Source organism: Pseudophryne corroboree, chromosome 2, assembly GCF_028390025.1.
Source record: "Pseudophryne corroboree isolate aPseCor3 chromosome 2, aPseCor3.hap2, whole genome shotgun sequence".
NCBI lineage: Eukaryota > Metazoa > Chordata > Amphibia > Anura > Myobatrachidae > Pseudophryne > Pseudophryne corroboree.
In genome coordinates this window covers 180,051,936-180,071,801 of record NC_086445.1, presented here as the reverse complement: position 1 = coordinate 180,071,801, position 19,866 = coordinate 180,051,936, and positions in this window count along the sequence as shown.

Sequence of the window (19,866 nt, the reverse complement as noted above, 5' to 3'; positions counted from 1 at the left end):
GTTACATGCGACTTCGGCACGGTACCTGCTCTCATAGGTAGCCTATTGTTCCACCATGGGCACTGTATGTACAAACGTACAGGACCCGTCACCTCCAGGCATATGTGCCATTGTTTAATGATCGGAGGTGATGGGTCCCGTACGTTCGTATATACGGTGCCCGCGGTGGACCAATAGGCTACCTATGAGAGCAGGTATCGTGCAGAAGTCACGTGTAACAGGTGCAAGTGACAGGCTGGGGGTTAATTAAATACGGGGAAAAGATATTGAGCTGGTAGGACACACACACCCCCATACCTGCTGCAGGGGGGAGTCGCCCGCTGCACACACACACACCCCTACCTGCTGCTGGGGAGAGCCGCACGCTGCACGCACACACCCCTACCTGCTGCTGGGGAGAGCCGCACGAGATAGACACACACACACACACACACACACACACACACACACACACACACACACACACACACCCTACCTGCTGCTGCTGGGGATACCTGCTGCTGGGGAGAGCTGCACGAAACCGGCACACACACACACACACCCCTACCTGCTGCGGATACCTGCTGCTGGGGAGAGCCGCGCGAGACCGACACACCCCCTTCCCCTACCTGCTGCGGATACCTGCTGCTGGGGAGAGCCGCACGAGTCCGACACACACACACACACACACCCCTACCTGCTGCTGCACACACACACACACCCACCCCCCTACCTGCTGCTGCACACACACCCCCTCCCCCCTACCTGCTGCTGCTGGATACACCCCCCCCCCCTACCTGCTGCTGGACCCCCTTCCCCACCTGCTGCTGCTGGGAACACACACACACACACACACACACACACACACACACACACACACACACAACTAGTGATGTGCACCGGACATTTTTCGGGTTTTGTGCTTTGGTTTTGGATTCGGTTCCGTGGCCGTGTTTTGGATTCGGACGCGTTTTGGCAAAACCTCCCTGAAAATTTTTTGTCGGATTCGGGTGTGTTTTGGATTTGTTTTTTTTTTACAAAAACCCCTCAAAAACAGCTTAAATCATAGAATTTGGGGGTCATTTTGATCCCATAGTATTATTAACCTCAATAACCATTATTTACACTCATTTTCAGTCTATTCTGTACACCTCACACCTCACAATATTATTTTTAGTCCTAAAATTTGCACCGAGGTCGTTGGATGGCTAAGCTAAGCGACCCAAGTGGCCGACACAAACACCTGGCCCATCTAGGAGTGGCACTGCAGTGTCAGGCAGGATGGCACTTCAAAAAAATTGTCCCCAAACAGCACATGATGCAAAGAAAAAAAGAGGCGCACCAAGGTCGCTGGATGGCTAAGCTAAGCGACCCAAGTGGCCGACACAAACACCTGGCCCATCTAGGAGTGGCACTGCAGTGTCAGGCAGGATGGCACTTCAAAAAAATTGTCCCCAAACAGCACATGATGCAAAGAAAAAAAGAGGCGCACCAAGGTCGCTGTGTGACTAAGCTAAGCGACCCAAGTGGCCGACACAAACACCTGGCCCATCTAGGAGTGGCACTGCAGTGTCAGGCAGGATGGCACTTCAAAAAAATTGTCCCCAAACAGCACATGATGCAAAGAAAAATGAAAGAAAAAAGAGGTGCAAGATGGAATTGTCCTTGGGCCCTCCCACCCACCCTTATGTTGTATAAACAGGACATGCACACTTTAACCAACCCATCATTTCAGCGACAGGGTCTGCCACACGACTGTGACTGAAATGACTGGTTGGTTTGGGCCCCCACCAAAAAAAGAAGCAATCAATCTCTCCTTGCACAAACTGGCTCTACAGAGGCAAGATGTCCACCTCATCATCATCCTCCGATTCCTCACCCCTTTCACTGTGTACATCCCCCTCCTCACAGATTATTAATTCGTCCCCACTGGAATCCACCATCTCAGGTCCCTGTGTACTTTCTGGAGGCAATTGCTGCTGGTGAATGTCTCCACGGAGGAATTGATTATAATTCATTTTGATGAACATCATCTTCTCCACATTTTCTGGAAGTAACCTCGCACGCCGATTGCTGACATGGTGAGCGGCTGCACTAAACACTCTTTCGGAGTACACACTGGAGGGAGGGCAACTTAGGTAGAATAAAGCCAGTTTGTGCAAGGGCCTCCAAATTGCCTCTTTTTCCTGCCAGTATACGTACGGACTGTCTGACGTGCCTACTTGGATGCGGTCACTCATATAATCCTCCACCATTCTTTCAATGGTGAGAGAATCATATGCAGTGACAGTAGACGACATGTCAGTAATCGTTGGCAGGTCCTTCAGTCCGGACCAGATGTCAGCACTCGCTCCAGACTGCCCTGCATCACCACCAGCGGGTGGGCTCGGAATTCTTAGCCTTTTCCTCGCACCCCCAGTTGCGGGAGAATGTGAAGGAGAAGATGTTGACGGGTCACGTTCCGCTTGACTTGACAATTTTCTCACCAGCAGGTCTTTGAACCTCTGCAGACTTGTGTCTGCCGGAAAGAGAGATACAACGTAGGTTTTAAATCTAGGATCGAGCATGGTGGCCAAAATGTAGTGCTCTGATTTCAACAGATTGACCACCCGTGAATCCTGGTTAAGCGAATTAAGGGCTCCATCCACAAGTCCCACATGCCTAGCGGAATCGCTCTGTTTTAGCTCCTCCTTCAATGTCTCCAGCTTCTTCTGCAAAAGCCTGATGAGGGGAATGACCTGACTCAGGCTGGCAGTGTCTGAACTTAGTTCAAAGGGTTGCAGAACCTTGCACAACGTTGAAATCATTCTCCACTGCGCTTGAGTCAGGTGCATTCCCCCTCCTTTGCCTATATCGTGGGCAGATGTATAGGCTTGAATGGCCTTTTGCTGCTCCTCCATCCTTTGAAGCATATAGAGGGTTGAATTCCACCTCGTTACCACCTCTTGCTTCAGATGATGGCAGGGCAGGTTCAGGAATGTTTGGTGGTGCTCCAGTCTTCGGCACGCGGTGGCTGAATGCCGAAAGTGGCCCGCAATTCTTCGGGCCACCGACAGCATCTCTTGCACGCCCCTGTCATTTTTTAAATAATTCTGCATCACCAAATTCAATGTATGTGCAAAACATGGGACGTGCTGGAATTTGCCCAGATGTAATGCACGCACAATATTGGTGGCGTTGTCCGATGTCACAAATCCCCAGGAGAGTCCAATTGGGGTAAGCCATTCTGCGATGATCTTCGTCAGTTTCCGTAAGAGGTTGTCAGCTGTGTGCCTCTTCTGGAAAGCAGTGATACAAAGCGTAGCCTGCCTAGGAACGAGTTGGCGTTTGCGAGATACTGCTACTGGTGCCGCCGCTGCTGTTCTTGCTGCGGGAGGCAATACATCTACCCAGTGGGCTGTCACAGTCATATAGTCCTGAGTCTGCCCTGCTCCACTTGTCTACATGTCCGTGGTTAAGTGGACATTGGGTACAACTGCATTTTTTAGGACACTGGTGACTCTTTTTCTGAGGTCTGTGTACATTTTCGGTATCGCCTGCCTAGAGAAATGGAACCTAGATGGTATTTGGTAACGGGGACACAGTACCTCAATCAAGTCTCTAGTTGCCTCTGAATTAACGGTGTATACCGGAACCACGTTTCTCACCGCCCAGGCTGCCAAGGCCTGAGTTATCTGCTTTGCAGCAGGATGACTGCTGTGATATTTCATCTTCCTCGCAAAGGACTGTTGGACAGTCAATTGCTTACTGGAAGTAGTACAAGTGGTCTTCCGACTTCCCCTCTGGGATGCCGATCGACTCCCAGCAGCAACAACAGCAGCGCCAGCAGCAGTAGGCGTTACACTCAAGGATGCATCGGAGGAATCCCAGGCAGGAGAGGACTCGTCAGACTTGCCAGTGACATGGCCTGCAGGACTATTGGCTTTCCTGGGTAAGGAGGAAATTGACACTGAGGGAGTTGGTGGTGTGGTTTGCGGGAGCTTGGTTACAAGAGGAAGGGATTTACTGGTCAGTGGACTGCTTCCGCTGTCGCCCAAAGTTTTTGAACTTGTCACTGACTTATTATGAATGCGCTGCAGGTGACGTATAAGGGAGGATGTTCCGAGGTGGTTAACGTCCTTACCCCTACTTAATACAGCTTGACAAAGGCAACACACGGCTTGACACCAGTTGTCCGCATTTCTGTTGAAATAATTCCACACTGAAGAGCTGATTTTTTTTGTATTTTGACCAGGCATGTCAACGGCCATATTCCTCCCACGGACAACAGGTGTCTCCCCGGGTGCCTGACTTAAACAAACCACCTCACCATCAGAATCCTCCTTGTCAATTTCCTCCCCAGCGCCAGCAACACCCATATCCTCATCCTGGTGTACTTCAACACTGACATCTTCAATTTGACTATCAGGAACTGGACTGCGGGTGCTCCTTCCAGCACTTGCAGGGGGCGTGCAAATGGTGGAAGGCGCAAGCTCTTCCTGTCCAGTGTTGGGAAGGTCAGGCATCGCAACAGACACAATTGGACTCTCCTTGGGGATTTGTGATTTCGAAGAACGCACAGTTCTTTGCTGTGCTTTTGCCAGCTTAAGTCTTTTCTTTTTTCTAGCGAGAGGATGAGTGCTTCCATCCTCATGTGAAGCTGAACCACTAGCCATGAACATAGGCCAGGGCCTCAGCCGTTCCTTGCCACTCCGTGTCGTAAATGGCATATTGGCAAGTTTACGCTTCTCATCAGACGCTTTAAATTTTGATTTTTGGGTCATTTTACTGAACTTTTGTTTTTTGGATTTTACATGCTCTCTACTATGACATTGGGCATCGGCCTTGGCAGACGACGTTAATGGCATTTCATCGTCTCGGGCATGACTAGTGGCAGCAGCTTCAGCACGAGGAGGTAGTGGATCTTGATCTTTCCCTATTTTAACCTCCACATTTTTGTTCTCCATTTTTTAATGTGTGGAATTATATGCCAGTAACAATAGCAATGGCCTACTACTATATATACTGCGCACAACTGAAATGCACCACAGGTATGGATGGATAGTATACTTGACGACACAGAGGTAGGTAGAGCAGTGGCCTACTGTACCGTAATGCTATATATTATATACTGGTGGTCAGCAAACTGTGCAAAAATGAAATGCACCACAGGTATGGATGGATAGTATACTTGACGACACAGAGGTAGGTACAGCAGTGGCCTACTGTACCGTAATGCTATATATTATATACTGGTGGTCAGCAAACTGTGCAAAACTGAAATGCACCACAGGTATGGATTGATAGTATACTTGACGACACAGAGGTAGGTACAGCAGTGGCCTACTGTACCGTAATGCTATATATTATATACTGGTGGTCAGCAAACTGTGCAAAACTGAAATGCACCACAGGTATGGATGGATAGTATACTTGACGACACAGAGGTAGGTACAGCAGTGGCCTACTGTACCGTAATGCTATATATTATATACTGGTGGTCAGCAAACTGTGCAAAACTGAAATGCACCACAGGTATGGATGGATAGTATACTTGACGACACAGAGGTAGGTACAGCAGTGGCCTACTGTACCGTAATGCTATATATTATATACTTGTGGTCAGCAAACTGTGCAAAACTGAAATGCACCACAGGTATGGATGGATAGTATACTTGACGACACAGAGGTAGGTAGAGCAGTGGCCTACTGTATCATACTGCTATATATTATATACTGGTGGTCAGCAAACTGTGCAAAAATGAAATGCACCACAGGTATGGATGGATAGTATACTTGACGACACAGAGGTAGGTACAGCAGTGGCCTACTGTACCGTAATGCTATATATTATATACTGGTGGTCAGCAAACTGTGCAAAACTGAAATGCACCACAGGTATGGATGGATAGTATACTTGACGACACAGAGGTAGGTACAGCAGTGGCCTACTGTACCGTAATGCTATATATTATATACTGGTGGTCAGCAAACTGTGCAAAACTGAAATGCACCACAGGTATGGATGGATAGTATACTTGACGACACAGAGGTAGGTACAGCAGTGGCCTACTGTACCGTAATGCTATATATTATATACTGGTGGTCAGCAAACTGTACAAAACTGAAATGCACCACAGGTATGGATGGATGGTATACTTGACGACACAGAGGTAGGTACAGCAGTGGCCTACTGTACCGTAATGCTATATATTATATACTGGTGGTCAGCAAACTGTGCAAAACTGAAATGCACCACAGGTATGGATGGATAGTATACTTGACGACACAGAGGTGGGTAAAGCAGTGGCCTACTGTACCGTACTGCTATATATTATATACTGGTGGTCAGCAAACTGTGCAAAACTGAAATGCACCACAGGTATGGATGGATAGTATACTTGACGACACAGAGGTAGGTACAGCAGTGGCCTACTGTACCGTAATGCTATATATTATATACTGGTGGTCAGCAATCTGTGCAAAACTGAAATGCACCACAGGTATGGATGGATACAGGTTGAGTCTCTCTTATCCAAAATGCTTGGGACCAGAAGTATTTTGGATATGGGATTTTTCCGTATTTTGGAATAATTGCATACCATAATGAGATATCATGGTGATGGGACCTAAGTCTAAGCACAGAATACATTTATGTTACATATACACCTTATACACACATCCTGAAGGTCATTTTAGCCAATATTTTTTAGAACTTTGTGCATTAAACAAAGTGTGTCTACATTCACACAATTCATTTATGTTTCATATACACATTATAAACACAGCCTGAAGGTCATTTAATACAATATTTTAAATAACTTTGTGTATTAAACAAAGTTTGTGTACATTGAGCCATCAAAAAACAAAGGTTTCACTATCTCACTCTCACTCAAAAAAGTCCATATTTTGGAATATTCCGTATTTCGGAATATTTGGATATGGGATACTCAACCTGTAGTATACTTGACGACACAGAGGTAGGTACAGCAGTGGCCTACTGTACCGTAATGCTATATATTATATACTGGTGGTCAGCAAACTGTGCAAAAATGAAATGCACCACAGGTATGGATGGATAGTATACTTGACGACACAGAGGTAGGTACAGCAGTGGCCTACTGTACCGTAATGCTATATATTATATACTGGTGGTCAGCAAACTGTGCAAAACTGAAATGCACCACAGGTATGTATGGATAGTATACTTGACGACACAGAGGTAGGTACAGCAGTGGCCTACTGTACCGTAATGCTCTATATTATATACTGGTGGTCAGCAAACTGTGCAAAACTGAAATGCACCACAGGTATGGATGGATAGTATACTTGACGACACAGAGGTAGGTACAGCAGTGGCCTACTGTACCGTAATGCTATATATTATATACTGGTGGTCAGCAAACTGTGCAAAACTGAAATGCACCACAGGTATGGATGGATAGTATACTTGACGACACAGAGGTAGGTACAGCAGTGGCCTACTGTACCGTAATGCTATATATTATATACTGGTGGTCAGCAAACTGTGCAAAACTGAAATGCACCACAGGTATGGATGGATAGTATACTTGACGACACAGAGGTAGGTACAGCAGTGGCCTACTGTACCGTAATGCTATATATTATATACTGGTGGTCAGCAAACTGTGCAAAACTGAAATGCACCACAGGTATGGATGGATAGTATACTTGACGACACAGAGGTAGGTACAGCAGTGGCCTTCTGTACCGTACTCCTATATATTATATACTGGTGGTCAGCAAAATTATGCACTGCACTCCTACTAGATAAGCTGAAGGCTGCATAAGCCTGAGGCCATATAAGCGATCAACTTTTTGTGATTGGTTGTTTAAATGACTAAACAGTTGCTAGGCAGATCAGTTTTCCCGGTTGGTTTTTCCTATTGGATTAGAGGGTTGTGCATCAAGATGAAGAGGAGGGTCTTAGGTTAGTATATAGGCGGTGGCCATTTTGCTAGACTTCCTCTTGCCATTCAGTTTATGGCCCAGGAAGGTTAAGTATAACATTCCTTATTCAAATTGCTATTTACTCTGTTAATTTTCATTGCCATCACTGGGCATTATATACCCCTGTTGCTCCCTCTCTGTGGCTGTGCAGTATCTTGCCAGGTGCCAGTGGCTTTTACTAGTGTCTCCCCCCCCCCTTCGGTATGCCGCGTCCCAGACGATCAGCCCCCCCCCCCGGCGCCTCGTGGATGCGGGGAGCGCCTTCCGCTCCCGCTCCCCGAGCATAGCACCTCAGAGAGGCCTTTCTCCTGCTGCTGACAGGCGGCGGGGGCGGGCAGTTACAGCCCGCTCCCCTGCCGCACGGAGACGGGCGGCCAGCGGCCGCTCGTCACGTGGCGTCGGGACGCGCGGCTCGGCGGGGCCGCGCGCCCCGGCGCTAGCAGCGGGCCAGACCTCTCCTCATCCTCCTTCTCCCAGCGCCTCCGGTCCTCCTCCTCCGGCGGCCAGCGGCCGCTCGTCACATGGCTCCGGGACACGTGGCCCGGCCGGGCCGCGCGCCCCGGCGCTCCCCGCGGGTCAGACATCTCCTCACCCTCCTCTCAGTGCCTCCTGTCCTCCTCCGCCATCCCCGCGGACGGCTCTCGGCGGCGTCCTGGGGGCACAAGCGGTGCCGGACGGCCGCGGCAGAGCTGCGGGGGGCGAGGGGGGGGACAATCATCAACAGGGGAATATGAGCCCGGGGCAGCGGATAGTGGCTCCCGCTGTCCTCGGGACAACACAGGGCCCCAGTCTACCCCCCTCCAGTGAGGGGACTAACACACCCCAGAACGTTGCAGCTAATGTGGGGTTGTTTGGGCCTAGTGTGGCTGGGGCGGGGGACGTGGCAGCGGCTGCTGCCGCACCCGCCCCGGCGGCAGGCACATGGCAGGGTTTCCCGCCGGCCTCGGGGGCCTGCGCGAGCGCCCCCTGGTCGGCAGCCGCCCCGCCGCCATTAACGGCGCCCCCGTTTGCAGGGTTTCAAACCCCTCCCCACGCCCTTCCCGGTCCTTTTCAGTTCGGGTCCACTCAGTCGTCCGTCTCGGCGGCTTATATGACGCCTGGCGTGGCGCTGTCGGTAGCAGCGCAGCAAGGCTTCGCGGGGAGCCAGTCCTTCCCCGGGGGTTTTGCTTGGCCTCCGGCACCGGCATTCCCCTTAGCCGCCAGCATGCCTTCCATGGGCTTCATGACGGTGTCCGGCACACAATTTTCCCCGCACGGGTCCGGCGCGGGCGCCGGCGTGAAGTCCACGTGGTCGGTCGGTGGCCCCCGAGTCGCGGTGCCCTTTCCGGCCTTTGCGGGCCTGCAGTCAGGGCAGTCACCGGGCGGTGGGTATCGGGTGGCACAGGGTTGGCCCCCTCTCCCGGCGTCCCCTCAGTTCCTTCCGGCGTCATCCGGATGGGCGGGGGCAAGCGCCTGCCCGCCGCATACTGCGTGGCAGCCCTCTTACCCCACGAGTTTTGGTGCAGTGAGCGGGTCGGCCTTTACGCAGTCGGTCGGGTACACCTCGGTGGGGGCCCCCTCCCTGCAGCTGCCGGGCGGCCATCCGCCGCGGAGCGGCGGGGCGGGCCCTCCGCCTCCGCAATTTCAGCCACTTGGTAATGATGTCTTGGTTCCCCCTGTGCCTGTTGTCCCCTCTGTTTCTCCCTCACAGGTCCCGTCCAATTCAGGGGCTACGCCCGTCAGGAGGCGAAGGTCGCGGACGACCGTGACTGCGAACGTGGAGGTGCGGCCATCAGCGGAGGCGGATGCAGCGGACGACGCGGTTCCGGGTCCTTCGAACTCCGGTGAGCTAAACATTCCTTTACACGTTTCAACTTGTAGTTCCTCATCTTCTAGCAGCGTTTCATCCGGCTCTCCGCGGCGCCCGCGTAAATTAGCTAGACTCATCGCGCGGTGAATGGCTAAGGAGGCGCATAGGGTGGCCGCTCCTGCGCAGGTGGTCCCCTCTGACCCCCCCCGTTATGGGGAGATGGTACATTGCGCCAACACGGCAGTTACAAGGGGGGTTCGCAAGCGCATGCGGGAAAAAATTCGTAAAGGGAAGTATGTAGACATATTCACCCTTACGGAGGAAATGCGGCAAGGTTTTGACGCAGCCAAGAAGCCGGGCGGTATGGGGGAAAGTGCGTTCCGCAATTTTCACCAGTGGCTACGGGGGTTTTTGGTGTTCACGGCTTGCTACACGGAATCTCGGCCCTCGGAGTATGCCAACTTAGTTAAATACTTGTTTCTGGTACACGATATGTACTTGCAATCCAAGGGTTCCGCCTGGCGTGATTACGACGAGAAGTTTCGTCGCAATCAGGATGGCAACCCCATCCTCCCCGCGGGTTTTAAGGATGTGGAGGTGTGGTTGGAGGTCACGCAGCAGGTCAAACCCACCCCGGATGTCACGGCCAAGAAGCCCGGGGCGGCCGGGGCGGCGGGTCCCCGATTAACGGGGAAAGGCAAGTGCTTTGCCTACAACGACGGCAAATGCGTCAAAGGAACGGGTTGTCGTTTTCGCCACTCATGTAGGTTGTGCAGAGCAAGTCACCCGGCCAAGGAATGCACCTCGGCGACAGGCAGTAAGCCTGCCGCTTCCACCGAGGCCGGTGGAATTGGCAAGTAAGGCCTTCTCCCCGATTATAGTTCCCGAGTTGCAGCGCTGGCTTACCTTGTACCCCGATGAGTCGGCGGCATCGTTTCTCTTGGAGGGCTTTCAGCACGGTTTTCGTTTGCCAATTTCGGATTCGGTGTATGTGGTTGCGCGCCAGAATTTGAGATCGGCTCGCGAATTCCCGCAGGAAGTCCGGCGGAAGGTCGAGGGGGAGATTGGGCTGGGGCGCATGGCTGGGCCCTACGCCTTTTCCCCGCTGCCCTCCTTGTGCATTTCCCCAGTAGGGGTAGTGCCCAAGAAGGCCATAGGCAAGTTTCGTTTGATACAGCACTTGTCGCACCCGCCGGGGTTGTCGGTCAACGACGCTATCCCGGAGGCCCAGTGCAGGGTGCGATATCAGTCTTTTGACGACGCGCTGCGCTTGGTGAAGGATTATGGTCCGGGGAGTCTGTTGGCAAAACTGGACGTGGAGTCGGCCTTTCGTCTACTCCCGCTACACCCAGATTCCCTGCGGTTCCTGGGTTTCAAAATAGGGGGCGAATTCTACGTGGATCGGTGTCTCCCCATGGGTTGCTCTGTCTCCTGCGCCTACTTTGAGTGCTTTAGCACATTTTTACACTGGTGCGTCCAGACCGCCTCCGGACAACTGGGGGTGGCTCACTACCTGGATGACTTTCTCTTTGTTGGGCCCGGGGACAGTTCGGTCTGTGGGGACATTCTCTCGGTGGCCAGGTCGTTATTCTGCGCTTTAGGGGTGCCGGTTGCTCAAGATAAGTGCGAGGGCCCTTGCACTTGTCTTAGCTATTTAGGTATCGAAATTGACACGGTAGGGGGGTGCTGTCGCTTGCCCGAGGATAAGGTGCGGAAGCTATTGGGTTTGATTACAGACTGTTTAGGAAAACGCAGGGTTCGGCTTAAGCAGGTGCAGTCCTTGCTTGGTTCTCTCAATTTTGCGTGTCGGATTATCCCCATGGGTAGGATTTTCTGTCGCAAACTCGAGCGGGCCACGGCGGGGACGGTACGGCAGAATCACTCCGTGTACCTTTCCCGCGAGATCAGAGATGATTTGCGGATTTGGGTCTCTTTCCTGGTGTCCTTCAACAGGGAGGTGTTGTGGCCTGCTCCTTGTTGTTCCAGTAAGCAGCTGCAATTGTTCACGGATGCTTCAGGCAGTCGAGGGTTTGGCGCGTTCTTCGCTGGCGAATGGTGCGCTGCGGCTTGGCCGGCATCTTGGGTAACGCGCGGGTTTACCAAGAACCTTCTGTTGCTGGAATTGTTCCCGATCTTAGTGGCGCTTGAGTTATGGGCCGGACGGTTCGCAAATAGGGACATCTTGTTTCTTTGCGACAACTTGGGGGTAGTGCATGCGATTAATAATCAGCGTTCCTCCTCACCGCAGGCACTGAGACTGCTAAGGCATTTAGTGTTGGTTTGTTTGCAGCGCAATATTAATTTTAGGGCTCGCCACGTTCCTGGAGTTGACAATGGAATTGCGGATGCACTGTCCCGGTTCCAATTTGACAAGTTCAGGACGTTGGTTCCGGGAGCGGAGGCAGAGGGGTTACAATGCCCACCTTCTGTCTGGCAGATGGTCGAATCGGTTTAACGGCTTTAGCCAGGTGTGCGCTGGCTCCCTCCACGCTACGAGCGTATGATGCTGCATGGCGGGATTGGTCAGCCTTTCAGAGTAGGTACGGGGTTGCAGGTGAGTCCTCGGCCGACGCCCTGTTGACCTTTGTTTGGGAGCATTACCAAAACGGTAGGTCAAAAGCGGCCATGGCCACTGCCCTTGCGGGCATCGCCTTTCACTCGCGGCTCCACGGGATGACGGACCCCACGGGGTCGTTTGTCCTTTCCAGAGCGCTGAAAGGTTGGGCTAGGTTGCACCCGGCGCCTGCGGATTCACGTAGGCCTATAACGTTGCAGCTGCTAGCAGAATTGCTGCGCGTGCTACCTCGGATTGCGTCCTCGGAATTTGAGGTGGCATTGTTTAGTAGCGCGTATGCCCTGGCCTTTTTCGGGGCTTTTCGGGTGAGCGAGTTAGTGGCGAGCAGCAAGGCGTCCCGGGAATCGGGTCTGCTCTACGAGAATGTGCGCTTGCAGGAGGGCCTGTTGCTCTGTAGGATTGTGCGATCCAAGACAGATCAAACAGGTCGGGGTCGCTGGTTGTCCTTGGAGGCTCAGGAAGGAAGGGGCGTTTGCCCGCTGCGGTTGACGCAAGAGTATGTGCGGTTAAGACCTCCGGGGGGCAACCAGTTGCTGGTGCACGCGCAGTCGGACCCTCTGACAAAGTTTCAGTTCTCATATGTGTTCAAGAAATGTTTGACGGCGCTGGGCTTGCAGGAGGCGGACTTCGGTACTCATTCCTTTCGGATTGGGGCGGCTACCCATGCGGCGGCCGCTGGTTCATCACCAGCGGCTATTCGGGAGTTGGGTCGCTGGAGGTCGGCCTCCTATAAGTCCTATGTCCGTATAGATAAGTTATAAGTGCGCCTGTTGCGCTAACCCAAAAACGTGTTTACTCGTCGGTTTTTGAACGCTTACCGTTCAGGAATCGAGGGTGTGAAGTGAATTTTTAAAATTTTTCCTCCGAGGGGGCCTAATTTCAATTGGCTGTTCTATCAAGGTCCACGGGAGGTTTTTTGAGTTTTCTCCTTCACTTGGGTTTAATTTGGTTACGTTGTGTTTAAGTTACAGATTATGTGCATAATCTGACGTTAGGATATTTTCTTTTACAGCTGTCATCAATTTTGGAGACCACATATGGATGGTTGGTCATTCCTATATTTTTTGGGCGGAGAAACATCCCATGGCATCTAGGGCGACTGAGATTTTTGGGTCCAGGCAATTGAGATGGTTAGGTGTTAGGGGTATGTTATGGGGTGATCTGTTGCGCGTCCTTTTTTCTCGGGAGCGCCGCTGGGGTCGCCCCAGTTGTATTATCATTCATTTGGGTGGTAATGATCTAGGCCGAGTTAAAGGCATAGACCTGATTTTGTCTATAAAGGCGGATGTGGTGGCGATCCGTTGTCACTGGCCTGGGGTATGCATTGTCTGGTCGGAAATGGTGCCCCGTTTCCATTGGCGTGGTGCGGTGCGTTTCTCGGCGCTGGAGAAAGCACGCAAAAAGGTGAATTCTACGGTGTCTCTTTTTGTCAAGGCCATAGGTGGAGTGGCAATCAAGCATCCTCTGCTGGTGCTGTGGAACAGGCAGTTCTACAGAGACGATGGGGTTCACCTTTCTCCGGAAGGAGTGCAGTTTTTTCTGGAGGATATTTTTGGTCTTTTTCGGTAGAGCTAGTTAGTTTTTTGGTTTGGTTAATGTTCTGTTTGCGGATGGCGGTGGCGGTTTGGTAAACCTTGGTGGCGGGAAATCGCTGCCAACCAGCTGTCACACAGGCATAAGTGGTCATTGTGGGGCTCCCTCTTTAGAAGGACGGCAGGTGTGTCCTTTTCTTGCGGTTGGACATTTAGACGTTCCCCTGCGGGAACCGAACGTTTGCCAGAGAGAGAGGGGTAAGGCCAGCACAATGCGGTTTATGCGGGAAGGAGGCGGGGTAGGTGTACTCCCCTCCTTGGTTTGGTGGTTTTCATCTAGGTGACTGGTGCTGGTGTTTGGCAGCGGTTTTCTGTTTTGCCATCCTCCAAACTAAGTTAAATATATATTCAAATCAATTCTAATTCGGCCTCAATTATTAGTTTAAAGAGTTGGTCAGCGATTAATAAACATCGTCTGACCTTTAACTCCAGCTACTGTGTCCGTGTCTTTATTTCAGTGTGTGGTGTGGTTTTATATAGTGATAAGCTAGCTTAAAGAAAAGGTTTAGGTAATCACAATAAAGTTATGAGCGGCTTAGATAAGATGAAGGCTGCATAAGCCTGAGGCCATATAAGCGATCAACTTTTTGTGATTGGTTGTTTAAATGACTAAGCAGTTGCTAGGCAGATCAGTTTTCCCGGTTGGTTTTTCCTATTGGATTAGAGGGTTGTGCATCAAGATGAAGAGGAGGGTCTTAGGTTAGTATATAGGCGGTGGCCATTTTGCTAGACTTCCTCTTGCCATTCAGTTTATGCCCGCCCGCCCTCCCAGAATGCGGCTACGTTTTTTGTTCTTGCTGTGGGCTATTGAAAGCCAGATTGGCGGGAAATCGCTGCCAACCAGCTGTCACACAGCCATAAGTGGTCATTGTGGGGCTCCCTCTTTAGAAGGACGGCAGGTGTGTCCTTTTCTTGCGGTTGGACATTTAGACGTTCCCCTGCGGGAACCGAACGTTTGCCAGAGAGAGAGGGGTAAGGCCAGCACAATGCGGTTTATGCGGGAAGGAGGCGGGGTAGGTGTACTCCCCTCCTTGGTTTGGTGGTTTTCATCTAGGTGACTGGTGCTGGTGTTTGGCAGCGGTTTTCTGTTTTGCCATCCTCCAAACTAAGTTAAATATATATTCAAATCAATTCTAATTCGGCCTCAATTATTAGTTTAAAGAGTTGGTCAGCGATTAATAAACATCGTCTGACCTTTAACTCCAGCTACTGTGTCCGTGTCTTTATTTCAGTGTGTGGTGTGGTTTTATTTAGTGATAAGCTAGCTTAAAGAAAAGGTTTAGGTAATCACAATAAAGTTATGAGCGGCTTATATACTGTCTACAATGCAGCACAGATATGGAGTGTTTTTCAGGCAGACAACATATACTGGTGGTCACTGGTCAGCAAAACTCTGCACTGTACTACTCCTCCTATATAATATTATACTGGTGGTCCCCAGTCCCCACAATAAAGCAGCACACTGAGCACATATATGGAGTGTTTTTCAGGCAGACAACGTATACTGGTGGTCACTGTCAGCAAAACTCTGCACTGTACTCCTGCTATATATACAGCTGCTCCCCAGTCCCCACAATGAAGCAGTGTGAGCACAGATATATGCAGCACACTGAGCAGAGCGTTTTTTTCAGGCAGAGAACGGATAAAACTGGTGGTCACTGATCAGCAAAACTCTGCACTGTACTCCTCCTATATTATACAGCTGCTCCCCAGTCCTCCCCACAATTAAGCACAATCAATCAAGTTCAACAATAAATGGAGAGGACGCCAGCCACGTCCTCTCCCTAACATTTCCAATGCACGAGTGAAAATGGCGGCGACGCACAGCTGCTTATATAGAATCCGAATCTCGCGAGCATCCGACAGCGGGATGATGACGTTCGGGCGCGCTCGGGTATACCGAGCCATACGGGAGAATCCGAGTATGCCTCGGACCCGTGTAAAATGGGTGAAGTTCGGGTGGGTCTGGTTTCCGAGGAACCGAACCCGCTCATCACTACACACAACACACACACACTACCTCTGCTGCTGCTGCTGGACACCCCCCCCCCCACACCTGCTGCTGCTGGACACACACACACACACACACACACACACACACACACACACACACAACACGCACACACTACCTCTGCTGCTGCTGGGGAGAGCCACACCGGAGGAGAGAGAGCCACTCCGGTCAGCGGGAGGGCGGAGGAGGGGGAGAGCCGCACACCACGGCGCTTGGGTCAGCACTCAGCAGGAAGACGGAGGAGGTCGGGGGAGAGCCGAACTCCCGGCTACCTCCAGCGACACTCACCGCCGGGACCCGCTGCCTCCAGCGCCGCATGTGTGGGATTGGACAGCGGATCCAGCACTGGATCCGCTGTCCAATCACAGGTGCCTCGCTGACATGGGGGTGGTGTCCCCGTCAGCGAGGCACTTGTAGAAGTGCCGCTTTGTCTATCTTTTTGAATGGGCTTTTACAGCCTAGTGCTTGGCCCCGCCCCCCGCTCAGTCCCGTTTCCATTATGTTTGGGAGGCACTGCTATCAGGGCCTCCCAAACACATTTAAACCAGGAAAATTATTAGAATTACATAAATAATATACTTATGACACAGAATATGGGTCATAAGTATCTTCTTTATATTATTTTAATAATTAATCACAGGTTCCTCCCCTGACTGCACGTCCCTGGTGTGAAAGGGGGTCCCAGCAAAAACTCGGGATTTTTCAGAGGTGAAAATCCCGGGTCTGAAGCAGGGAAATTCCCGAGTCCTATGTCTGAAAGGGGTATTATATGTCAACTGCAGCGCATTCATCATAAGTCATTGTCAAGTTCAGAAACCTTGGGTCATAGCCTAAGCAGTCAACTGACACCTAAATGATGTGGTTTGTTTGAATATTATATCCCTACTTATTATGGATTGACAAAGGCAACAGATGGTTTGACACCTGTTGTCCGGATTTGTGGATAAATAATTCCACACTAAAGAGGTGGCTTTTTTGCTATTTTGCCCAGCCATGACAATGGGCTTTTTCATCCCATGGACAACAGCTGTCTCCACTGGGCACTTATTCAAACAAACCACATCACCAACAGAATCCTCATCGTCAACTCCCTCCTCAGCGCCAGCTACACCAATATCCTCCTCATCTGGTGTACTTCTACATTGACATCCTCAATCTCAATATCAGCAACTGGCCTGGCGGTGCTCCTCCCAGCACTTGCAGAGGGCGTGCAAATGATGGTAGGAGCCTCCTCTTCCCATACACTCTTGAGAAGGTCAGGCCTAGACATTGCAACCGCGGACACACTTGGAGTCTCCTTGGGGATTTGTGTTATTTTTACAGCATACAGAACAGTGCCAGCACCCCTTTTTTCACAACACCCCTGTAATTTTACAGCATACAAGACAGGGCCAGTGTACATTTATTTTCACAGCACCCCTGTATTTTTACAGCATACAGGACAGTGCCAGCAACCCTGTATTTTCAGAACACCCTTGTAATTTTACAGCATACAAGACAGGGCCAGTGTACATTTATTTTCACAGCACCCCTGCATTTTTACAGCATACATGACAGGGCCAGTGTACATTTATTTTCACTGCACCCCTGTAATTTTTTACAGCATACAGGACCAGTGTACTTTTATTTTAACATCACCCCTGTATTTTTACAGCACACAGGACCAGTGTACTTTTATTTTAACAGCACTCCTGTATTTTTACAGCACACAGGACCAGTGTACTTTTATTTTAACAGCAGCACCCCCGTATTTTTACAGCATACAGGACCAGTGTTCTTTTATTTTAACAACAGCACCCCTATATTTTTACAGCATACAGGACCAGTGTACTTTTATTTTAACAGCACCCCTGTATTTTTACAGCATACAGGACCAGTGTACTTTTATTTTGACAACAGCACCCCTGTATTTTTACAGCATACAGGACCAGTGTACTTTTATTTTAACAACAGCACCCCTGTTTACAGCACCCCTGTATTTTTACAGCATACAGGACCAGTGTACTTTTATTTTAACAACAGCACCTCTGAATTTTCCCAGCATACAAGACAGGGCCAGTGTACATTTATTTTCACTGCACCCCTGAATTTTTATAGCATACAAGACAGGGCCAGTGCACATTTGTTTTCACTACACCCCAAAATTTTTAAAGCATACAAGACAGGGCCAGTGTACCTTTACTTTCACTGCACCCCTGAATTTTTACAGCATACAAGACAGGACCAATGTACCCTTATTTTCATTACACTCCTGAATTTTTACAGCATACAAGACAGGGCCAGCACCCCTGTATTTTCACTGCATACAGGACAGTGCCCCTGCCCCCTGTACAATACAGTGACAGCCAGGACAGCAACACCCATGTACAGCTGCAGCATCCCTAAGAGCACATGAAACACCAGTGACAGCTGGGACAGCACCCCTAATATCACAGGAACACCGCAGTGACAGGAACAGCACCCCTACAGAGCACACACTGACCCCACCCGATGCCACCACCCATAGAGAGAGAGACAGAGGTCAGTCTCCCTCACTCTCCAGGTCCGGAGTGAAAATGATGGTGACGCGCGGCTGTTTATATGGAATCTAAAACCAACGAGAATCTGACAGTGGGATGATGATGTTTTGCCTCGTTCTAGTTTCTGAGTCTTGAGGGAAGTCCAAGCCGGACTCGGTACACGGCTCGGAACGTGAAGTTTGGAGGGGTTCGGTTCTCTGAGAACCGAACCCGCTCATCTCTAGTAAGAATAAGAAGAGACCATCCCATTGAAAAGTCAAAAGTCTCAATCGGCAAAAGTAGAATTATAGAGTTCCCCCCAGAGAATACCAGGAGGAAGGCATGGGTGTAATCATGTAAGCTCTTATTATAAGGCCATAAACATGGACCACGTACTTCAACCAATATCCATCCCCCATTAATTAGCAATGTTTGCTTATATCTCCTCTCTAGTCTCTATATATTTGTCTACAAGTCTTCCATTTCTGTTGAGCACTACAAAAAAAAGTTTAATGTTGCTAATTTCTAGTGCTGGAAAGCAAGGGGGTATATTTACTAAGCTCCCGATTTTGACCGATTTGGGGCAATATTTACTAATATTCGTGTTTGAGTCAGTTTGTGTAGTGTTTAAACTCGTTTTGTATCGGGTGCATTTTCATGCAACTTTTTGAATCCATGGCCCTCATTCCGAGTTGTTCGCTCGCAAGCTGCTTTTAGCAGATTTGCTCACGCTAAGTCGCCGCCTACTGGGAGTGAATCTTAGCTTCTTAAAATTGCGAACGACGTATTCACAATATTGCGATTAGACCTCTCTTAGCAGTTTCTGAGTAGCTCCAGACTTACTCGGCATCTGCGATCAGTTCAGTGCTTGTCGTTCCTGGTTTGACGTCACAAACACACCCAGCGTTCGCCCAGACACTCCTCCGTTTCTCCAGCCACTCCCGCGTTTTTCCCAGAAACGGTAGCGTTTTTTCACACACACCCATAAAATGGCCAGTTTCCGCCCAGAAACACCCACTTCCTGTCAATCACATTACGATCACCAGAACGAAGAAAAAACCGTGAGTAAAATTCCTAACTGCATAGCAAATTTACTTGGCGCAGTCGCAGTGCGAACATTGCGCATGCGCACTAAGCGGAAAATCGCTGCGATGCGAAGAAATTTACCGAGCGAACAACTCGGAATGACCCCCTATATACGCAAAGTTACGAAGCAGTCGACTTTATGGTTTTCGTGTTTTCCGATGTCGATGCCAGTCGTTTTTTTTGGCACATTTACGGCCGTCATTGTCATTTGCGTACGTGTTTTTGTTGTATTTGCTGTTTTTTTTCATCCCCGTTCGTGATTGGTTGTGTTTCAGATGGTAGGAGTGTCTGTGCGCAACCATATAAATACGCCCCAAACCGTCCGCACCTCGTGGGTTTAGTTAGTGGTGAGGAGGAGGGAGGTTGTGCTGTGGAGGTAGGTGAAT